At 48.1% G+C, this 10180-nt stretch overlaps 1 long non-coding RNA gene across 1 annotated transcript; it reads left to right on the top strand.

Annotated features, from left to right (window-relative positions):
• The first annotated feature begins 6539 nt into the window (after positions 1-6539).
• LOC144583181 (uncharacterized) lies at positions 6540-7273 on the top strand. Its single transcript, XR_013536833.1, has 2 exons — positions 6540-6807; positions 6945-7273. It is a non-coding gene; the product is annotated as an uncharacterized LOC144583181 (long non-coding RNA).
• The last annotated feature ends 2907 nt before the right edge of the window (positions 7274-10180 follow it).

The following is a 10180-nucleotide window of genomic DNA, read 5'->3' as shown; positions in this document are numbered from 1 at the left end:
ACTCAAGTATTACACTGTCCTGATAGTTCAATTCTAGAATGACCAATTGAATTTAAAAATTTAAAAGGCCGGTCTGTTTAGGTTTTGAACCATAAGAAAAATCACAGAAATTGCAAGCAGCGTGGTGTTACATGCTGTCAAGTTGCCTTTAGCTTATGGCAACACTGTGAATGAATGATCTCTAACTTCTGCCCTGCTCAGCTCTTGTAAACCCAAGTCTGTGAATTCCTTTAAAGAGTCAATCTGTCTCATATTTGTTCTTCCTCTTTTCCTGCTGCCTTCAACTTGTCCCAGCATTATTGCCGAAACCTGAGCATCCAAGCTTAGAGATGAATTGATGAGCCCCCCCCCCCCAAGCTGTGTTTCTGGAGGGAGTCGGGCTAGTACATGAAGGGTTTCAATTTCTGCATTGTGAACAAAAATGTAAAATGCATTTATAGAAACAACTCCAAGGAGTGAGGTTATTAAAGAGCCCAGATCTACTGAGAAATGTGTCTTCCACCTGCTAAGGTATGTTCTTATTTGTTTGTGCAAGCCATGCAGTGGTGTTCCCGGAGTGGAAGCATCAGCTGACAGAGTACCATCATTGCTCAGGAGATGTTCCAATGTGTTCAGTCTCACATTGTTTAGGGAGGCTACTTCCATGCTCCCTGTTTGCACATAACAAATCAGCCTCAGTTTGACCCTAATCATCTCTTCATGGGATTAATAGAACAACCATCCTCTACAAGGAGGAGTGAAAAGCCGCTGTTGTACTAGCATTGCCAGCTTTCCATAGGTAATCTGCATGGATCAGTATGGTTTGTGTCCATATGGTTCTCTGGATCTATGAAATTTTACATTACAAATTTGCTTTTGGATTGTTGGTTGCTATAACTTCCTTAGAAAAAAATTACTCCAAAAGAACTTCTCTGGCATGCTGTCTGATAAGTGGCTCCCTTTTGTTGTTGTTTAGTCATTAAGTCGTGTCCGACTCTTCGTGACCCCATGGACCAGGGCATGCCAGGCCCTCCTATCTTCCACTGCCTCCCGGAGTTGGATCAAATTCATGTTGGGCACTTCGATGACCCTGTCCAACCATCTCGTCCTCTGTCATCCCCTTCTCCTCTTGCCCTCACTCTCCCAACATTTTCCAGGGAGTCTTCTCATGAGATGGCCAAAGTATTGGAGCCTCAGCTTCAGGATCTGTCCTTCCAATGAGCACTCAATAGGTTTGTTCTCCTTGCAGTCCAGGAGACTCTCAAGAGTCTCCTCCAGCACCACAGTTCAAAAGCATAAATTCTCTGGTGGTAAGCCTTCTTTATAGTCCAGCTCTCACTTCCGTACATCACTACTGGAAGAACCATAGCTTTAACTATGTGGACCTTTGTGATGTCTCTGCTTTTTAAGATGCTGTCGAGGTTTGTCATCGCTTTCCTCCCAAGAAGCAGGCGTCTTTTAATTTCGTGGCTGCTGTCACCATCTGCAGTGATCATGGAGCCCAATAAAGTAAAATCTGTCACTACCTCCATATATATTCCCCTTCTATTTGCCAGGAGATGATGGGACAAGTGGCCATGATCTTTTTAGATCCCTTTTAGGGAGCTGGAATTGTGGGGAAGATGGGGAGTGGTCTAGGACTTATCATCCCCCAATCTCTTGAAAGAAAAGTGAAACAAAATTCTTCATTGTGAGGATATGAGGCAGTACTGTATCATGAAAGTCAAAACTAGTATCACACAGGCATCAGTGTAATCAAAGATTTAACATCATTCTAATTCTGAATTTTTTTATGAATATATCTGCAAACGTATTGATTCCAGGACAATGAAGAGAAACTCAACTGATCAGGAAGTTCATAAGAATCTAGCCCTAAACCCCATGGAGCCTTGTGGTGCAGTGATTAAACTGCAGTACTGCAACAAAAACTCTGCTTCAGTTCCATGTAGCCGGCTCAAGTTTCACATATGCTTCCATATGTGAACCGAGTAAACTGAGTAAACTGGTAAACTGAGTACTCAGCTTGCTGGCGGTGGCAGCCACAATGTGTTTGTTGTTGTTGTTTAGTTGTTAAGTCGTGCCCGACTCTTCATGACCCCATGGACCAGAGCATGCCGGGCCCTCCTATCTTCCACTGCCTCCTGGAGTTGGGTCAGATTCACACAAGAGAAATGAAGAGGGGAAGAAAACCATACAATTAATAAGTGGATGATTATTAAACAGTTTGGTAATATGTGTGTGTGTGTGTGTGTATAATAAAAGCATGCAAGGGATTTTTAAAAAAATTCTTGAAATGCATTTGACAAATCTCAGGGATATACCATTTGGTACAATTCTGCTCACAGCATCACACACAGAAATAAGCTCTTCAGTGTTTTTTATATACTCAAAAGAACAAGGAATTATACAACTACAGGTTCAACCAGGCAGAGAAATAATTTTTGGAGCAGAGCTGGAGCGACGCCATCTGACACAGTCTGGGTGTCTAGGTTATGACAGGAACAAATGAGATTTGATTTTTCTTTCCAATGGCATAGTGGAATACAGCATTATTGCGTAGAACTTCGCCAAAACAGTATCAAACATGTTTAAAGTGCAAAACCTTAAAAGAATAAATTCAACAAGATTTTTTAAAAAATACAGCACGGATAGTAAATAATTAGTGGAGTAACTTATGTATGAGCAGTTACTAGTGAGACTCAACCTAGGACCGCATATCTAAATCTCAATACTGTATAGCCTTTTTTACTGCTTTTAGTGAAAATTCACACTTGATTTCGAATCTGCTTCCAGTTAATAGGCTACTAATCTTTGTCCAACTGAGATGACATGCAAAGAGACAGAAAAGACGAAAAGGAAGCGCTTTAGGGGCAAACAGCTGTATTTCGAAGCCAGCTTTGGTCCCGCATCTCCATCTCTCTGTATTTGTGCTACTTTCACTTTCCGAACTCAGCAGGGGGCGGAGTTTGCGAGGCAGGCCGACCAATGGTGTTGTTTTTTTTTTTTTTTTTTTTTTATATCCCGCCTATCTAGTCAGTAGACCACTCTAGGCGGCTCACAACAGGGGTACAACAATGACTAAAAACGAATTTACAAAGAAGAAAACTTTCAACCATACAATTATAAACTAAGAGAAAGAAAAAAGGAAAATCAGGATTAGCTAAGGGGGGGTGGGAGGGAAGGCCTGCCGAAACATCATTGTCTTTAATTGCTTTTTGAAAATACCCAGCGAGGGGGCCGCGCGAATGTCCGGGGGAAGGTTGTTCCACAGGCGAGGAGCCACCGCCGAGAAGGCCCGATTTCTTGTCTTCTCCTTCCGGGCCTCCCTCGGCGTTAGGCTCCTCAACCTCACCTCCTGGCTCGCGCGAGTGACACGGGTAGAACTTGGTGGTAGAAGGCGTTCCACCAAATATCGAGGCCCTAAACCGTTTAGGGCTTTGTACGTGAGCATCAACACCTTGAAGTCGATGCGGAATCGGATGGGCAGCCAGTGCAATGCGGCCAGAGTGGGTGAGATATGTTGGAATTTTTTCACCCCACTAAGGAGTCTGGCCGCCGCATTCTGCACCACCTGAAGTTTCCGCAGCAGCCTCAAAGGTAGCCCCACGTAGAGCGCATTACAGTAGTCTAATCTTGAGATTACGAGCGCGTGCACCAAAGTGGTGAGCGCCCCAACATCAAGATAGGGACGCAGCTGGGCCACCCGCCTGAGATGGTAAAAGGCGGTTCGGACCACCGACGTCACCTGGAATTCCATAGTGAGCGCCGGGTCAAGATGGATTCCCAAGCTGCGGACCCCATCCTTAGCGGGAAGGGTCACCCCCCCAAATGAGAGGGAGTTTCCCAAGTTCCCGACTGTGGGGGCACCCACCCTTAGTACCTCCGTCTTGTCCGGGTTCAGCCTCAGCCCGTTCTCCTGCATCCATTGCAGTACGGTCCCCAGGCAGCGCTGAAGGGACAGAACGGCTTCTCCTGCGGTAGGTGGAAAGGAGATGTAGAGCTGAGTATCATCGGCATACTGATGACACCGGGCTCCACACCCCCTGATGACCCCACCCAGCGGCCTCATATAGATGTTAAACAGCATTGGGGAGATGATCGACCCCTGTGGGACCCCACAATTGAGATTCCACGGGGCCGAGACGCTCTCCCCAAGCTGCACTCTCTGGGGGCGGTCCTCCAAGAAGGAACGGAGCCAAGCCAATGCGAGGCCACCAATTCCCAACTCGGAGAGCCTCCCCAGGAGGATACCGTGGTCAATGGTATCAAAGGCCGCTGAGATGTCGAGGAGGACCAGCAGGGACACTTTGCCCCTGTCAGCCTCCCTCAGTAGGTCATCACACAGGGCGACCAATGCCGTTTCTGTGCCATGGCGCGGCCTGAAGCCCGACTGAAATGGATCCAGGGCATCTGTTTCATCCAGGTGCGCCTGAAGCTGATCGGCCACCACCCTCTCCACCACCTTACTTAGGAAAGAAACATTGGCGACGGGCCTGTAATTGCCAATCTCGTCCGCCGCCAAACTTGGTTTCTTCCTGATGGGCCTAATGAGTGTCTCCTTGAGGGCAGATGGAAATCTGCCCTCAAGGAAAGACCCATTAATTATTACGGTGGCCCATTCTGTTGTTGAAGGCCTGGCTGCTTTGATTAGCCAGGCCGGACAGGGGTCCAGGGAGGAGGTGGTGGCGCGACAGCGATCAAGCGCCCTGGCGACAGTGTCAGGCGTGACAGGCTGAAAGGAGTCAAAAATTGCCGGGCAAAACGGAGCGCTGGACATCTCAGCTCGACTAACTGTATTCAAAAAAGGAGAGAGGTCCCGGCGGATGGCCTCCACTTTAGATTTAAAAAATGCTGCAAATTGGTCCGGTGTAAAACTAGGGGGAGGCCCATCACCCGGGCCAATTCCGGATAGGTCGCGCACTATACGGAATAATTCCGCCTGCTGGTTGGACGCTTCGCTTATCCGGTTAGCGAAGTATGCTCGACTGGCAGCCTTTACCTTAGCCAGGTAAAGGTTAGTGGCGACCTTAACAGCTATCCAATTATAATCCGTCGGGTCCTTTCTCCATTTGCGCTCTAGCCGTCTCCTGACCCGCTTCAGCGCCCGGAGGTCCTGGTTAAACCAGGGTGCCGGGCGGGCTCTGCGTCGGAGAGGGCGTTTAGGTGCGATCATGTCTACAGCCCTGACCGCAGCGGTGAACCAGCTGTCAGCCAGAACCTCAACAGGAGCGCCCACCAGGTCAGCCATAGCACCTCTCATGGCATCCTGGAATCCAATCGGATCCAGTAGCCTTCGAGGGCGGACCATAACAATAGGTCCCTGCTCCCTGCGAGGGGGGAGGGCCATGTTGAGGTTACATTTTATTAGGTGATGATCCGACCATGACAGGGCGACCGACTCAAGGTCAGTCACCATCGGACCACTCCCACTCCCACTGGAGGAAAAGACCAGGTCGAGTGTGTGGCCGCCCACGTGGGTGGGGCCGGTGACATGTTGGGACATGTTCAAGAAGGCCATGGTCTCCAAGAACTCAAGAGCTGGTCCGGAAAGCTCTGCCCCCGCATGGACGTTGAAGTCCCCCAAAACCAACAGCTTCGGAGAACCCAACAGTGCCGCGGAGACAAAGTCCACCAGCTCCGGTAGGGAAATGGCTGGGTCGCGGGGAGCACGGTAGCCCAGCAAGATCCCAATACCATCCCTGGCCCCAATCGACACGTGGAGGGCCTCCAGACCCGGCTTTACCACCGAGGAGCGCCTAGTAACCTCCAAGATGGATTTATAAACAATGGCGACTCCCCCCCCCCCGACCTTCCAGTCTACCCTGATGTTGGACGGCATAACCGGGCGGACAGATGAGTGCTAGGGGAGGACCCCCCTCTCCGCCTATCCATGTTTCGGTTATGCAGGCCAGGTCTGCGTCCTCTTCCAGGATAAGGTCATAAATCACCTGGGCCTTATTGGCGACAGACCTGGCATTCAACAACAACAGGCGTAGAGTGGAAGGATGACTGATTTGGCTGCCTCGATATTGAGGGGTGGCCCCAGGCTCAGAACAGTGGACAGCCTTCAGACATCTGTCCCTCGTTCTTCTTACACGAGTAGGGACAGGGGCCACGCCATATCTACCTCTACCCGTGACCACAGAAATATTTTGGGGGCCCTCGCTGGGAGGGCAGGCCTTCCATTCCATCAGAGGGAGGAGGGAGGGAGGGAGGGAGGTAAGGGGGAAAAAAGGGAGAAAAAGAAAAGGAAAGGGAAGGATAATAGACCAAATTAACTTAGTACAAATAAATCAATAAACAAAGAGAAAAATAATAGTAACAATAAAAATAAAAATTAACCATAAACAATATACCAATACATATAAATGGTGAACATAAAATAAGCAAGCAAATTAAATATAATTAAATCAAATATCAAAATAAAAAAGAAAATAAAAATAGATAAGTAAATAAAATAAAGCCTCACTAGTTACCCCCCCCCACCCAATGCCCAAAGTAGTCCTTCCTTCTCCCCCGCGTGGCCTTTCCATCCGAGACACGGATTGGCCGGGAGGAGCAGAGGCTGGGTGTGGCTTTTTTATTCCAAGCCATTTGATTGGCTGTAGGGTTCAGCCATCTGGGGAAAGGCAAGCGCCGCCCAGGCCGTGCGGCCGCTTATGGACTGAGGCGCTTTACTATATGGCATTTTGTGGGTCTCTCTGTGGTTGCTGCGAATGGCACGTTCCCCACAAAGCAGCTTTATTTGGCATCAGCTCCAGATGCATCTGGGAAAGTGGACCGTAGTCCATGAAAGCGGCTGTCAAGTGAAGTGTGCTAGGTTTGAAGGTGCTGCAGAACGCTTGGTTTTGCAACAATATTATCTCTTGTGGGGAGGGGGACTGATTTTTAGGACCCCGCTTGTTCACACTTTCAAATGAGCTTTCCCCCTCTCCCCTTTTCTTTCTTTTTTAATAACATGGAAGATCCTCTGATCCAGGACCTGGATTAATCCAGGAAGAGTCCCACCTGTAGAACGTTTGAAGTTAAAACAGTTACAAAGTATACAGTCACCAACACGGATTAGGATTGCTATCTATAACTATGGACCTGCGTAGAGCCCTGGGGCTGGATAGAGTTTTGTAGCAAGAGCCAAGGTAAATTGAACCAGACAATAAAGTGCCTTTGATAAACCACTACTGGTACAGCGTTGGACAGAGATTAGGAAGATACTAACTGGAAGCGGGTTCGAAATCAAGTGTGAACTCTCCACGAAAAGCAAAAACATAAAAATAAAATAAAAAAGAAAAGAAAAGAAACCGAAACTGTCTCAGCTGGGAGACCTGTGAAAAGAGAAGATTGGATGGAAGAGACAATAACGCTGGGGAAAGTTGAAGGCAGCAGGAAAAGAGGAAGACTTAACATCCGATGGATCGACTCACTAAAGGAAGCCACAGCCTTGGGTTTGGAAGAGCTGTATTTTCTGGAGGCTGTTGAATTCGTGGAGTTTCCACAAAGTGGAAGCAATTTAAAGAAAGAGAGAGAGGTCACGCCAGGAAAAAAACCGCGAAGGAAGCCCTCCCGCCGCCTTTAACACTTAACGCGGGCAGGTCCGCCGTGTTGAGTCCAACACGTGTCGAGCCCTGTAATCCAGGGAAGCTGCCGCGGGAAGGCCCGCCGTGCTTTCGCCTTAAAGGTGCCGCCAGGCTGCTTCGCTTCGCGCTCCGTTCACACGCCCGGGGCCCTCTTGATCCGTCAATCGGCGCCAGCTGCCCCGGCCGCGGAATCCCAGCCTTCAAAAGTGGCCCCGCGCGGGGCGCGGAAGGGCGAGGTTGCGCGGCGGAGAGAGAGGGCGCCATGGCGGAGGGGGGCGCCGGGGCGCCGCGCGATGCGGTGAGTACCGGGGAAGGGGGCACAGGCAGGCAGGCAGCCATAGCACCGGGAAAGAGGGCGACCTTCCGTCCGGGGAGGAGCATGAGACCTTGTTTGGTTGAGGGGGGATAAGAAAGACCCTCCGGGCAGGCAGGTCTTGGGGAGGCTCCGTTCCGACGTAGGAGGCGAACACGCGTCCTCTGAAGGGGACGCAGGCGCTGCTTCAGGACGCCGGGCAGCCCCCTGGGTGGGGACACCAAGTCCCATCCTCCGGAGCCGAGCCCCGGCGGTCGCCTTTTGGGGACGGGAGCAAATGACAGAGACACACACACACAGCGCCCCTTTCCGAGAACGCGCAGCTGCGTTTGCGCCGGATCGCCAAACCGCCTTGCGCTCTCGAGTTCCAGGGACGGTTTTCCTCGAAGGGGCGCAGGTGCGATCCTGCGAACGAGCATCGTTTATCTCAGGGATCGGATTTGCGCAAGGCGTAAAAGCGGATTCTCCAGTTTCGCTTACGTGGGAGGGCTCAGGTTTTGCGAATCCACCGCAGGATCGAATCGGGCGCTGCCTTGAACCATAGAGCCCTTCCATTTTCCCAGGATAATATTAGCCCCATCAAGGAGTGACTTGCTTCGCTGTTACTCCGTAGGAGAGCAGGGAAACACCGGATCTTGCCCCTCTCTGTTGTTCCCCTTGCAAAGGAAGTGTTTTGCTCACGTCTGGGGGAGGGGGTAGAGATAAGATAAAATCAAAACGTTGTGGCACCTGGAAGACTGCTATTTTTCAATATGAGTTTTTCAGGATGCATCCACTTCTTCAGCATGGGAGTTGTTGGTCTTTAGGATGATAGAACACTTTCCCCCCCTTGCTGGATATGTTTGCATAAACTAAGGCAGCTGCTTCTTGGAAAACTGTCTAGACTCCTCCTGGAAACAAGGCCCAGGAATATTAATTGGTTTTCTTGTTAGGATGAAGCTGAACACAAAAATATAGCTCTTATCTGCAACCTGCTTAGTTTGCATGTGGAGAGAGCAGGCACAGAGAGGGGAAAGGCTAGTAGATGCTACCTTATAAATAAAGCAAGCTAAGAAACACCTGGATGTGGCCCTTATTTCTTCTTTTACCATCCCTCTAAATCTTTCTTAAAATCCCAATCCTAGCTAAAGTCTAGCTACCCATAAATAGGAGGTTCATATTCTGCTCCTCTTCCCCACCTGGAGGTGGATGAAAGAGAAGAATCAACTCTTCTTTTTAAAACTTTAAATAGACAAATGTTTTCTTTATATTTAGTACAGCAGGAGGGTCCTTTTCTTCTTTCCATTGGTACACGCTTCATGGTTACATTGAAGGGGGAAAAAGATCCTCCCAGTGCCTTAAAATCTGGCAGACACTAAAGCAGCTGGTTTCCCAGGAAATCTGTTAGCTTCCAGCCAACTCAGAGGAGTCTTAATTGATTTCTATGGAGCCTACTCCAAGGTAGGTAGATTGCTTTCCAGTGGTGAGAGCTGGTAATTTTATACATATCCAGAAGACTTGACTACTCATGTTTTCCCAAAAATAAGACATGGTTTTATATTAATTTTTGCTCCAAAAACGCATTAGGGCTTATTTTCAGGGGATTTTTAAAAATGTACAGCTATTTACATTTATTCAAATACAGTCATGTCATCTTCTGGTTGCTGTACAATGGTTGCTGTACAATAGGGCGGGGTGTCACTTAACTAGGGCTTATTTTTGGGGAAGGGCTTATATGACAAGCATCCGGAACAATTATTCTAGGTCTTATTTTCAAATTAGGTCTTATTTTCAGGGAAACAGGGTATGTCTATGTGCTTAGCCACTAGTTTGCTTCCTGTTATTAAGCACTTAAAAAATGACTGCCCATTGTTACCACCTTAGATTTCTTAACTGCAGTATCTTTCTTTTGACATCCAATTCATAACTATGTCCATTTGTTTGTTTACTTGTTTGTTTACACTTCTATACTGCATCAATTAGTACTTGGCACTACTCTGAGTGATTTACATGCAAGATAACAGCAATGTAAAATAAATCTCAAATAATATGCCAAGAAATAAACCCCATCTATAAACAGATAAACAACAAAGGACTAATTTAAAAAAAATCCTTTTGGAATTAGAGTGCCCATTTTAGTGAATCTGTTCAAGCTGCTTGGTCTGAGGAAGTAGATCATAATGCACAATTTACAGCAGAATGCATCCACTTGTTTTAAAGGCAACACAGTATTTTTATCTTACTTGTTTCGTCTCTGTGATGCATGCTGAAACCTAGCTCTCCCTCTGAAATCGGATGGCACTATGTAGAGTAAAATAACTGTTTCATTCACCTG

This window comes from Pogona vitticeps, chromosome 5 (assembly GCF_051106095.1).
Source record: "Pogona vitticeps strain Pit_001003342236 chromosome 5, PviZW2.1, whole genome shotgun sequence".
NCBI classification, from domain to species: domain Eukaryota; kingdom Metazoa; phylum Chordata; class Lepidosauria; order Squamata; family Agamidae; genus Pogona; species Pogona vitticeps.
The sequence above is the reverse complement of the archived record's forward strand: the minus strand, read 5'-3'. Positions and strand labels throughout refer to the sequence as shown.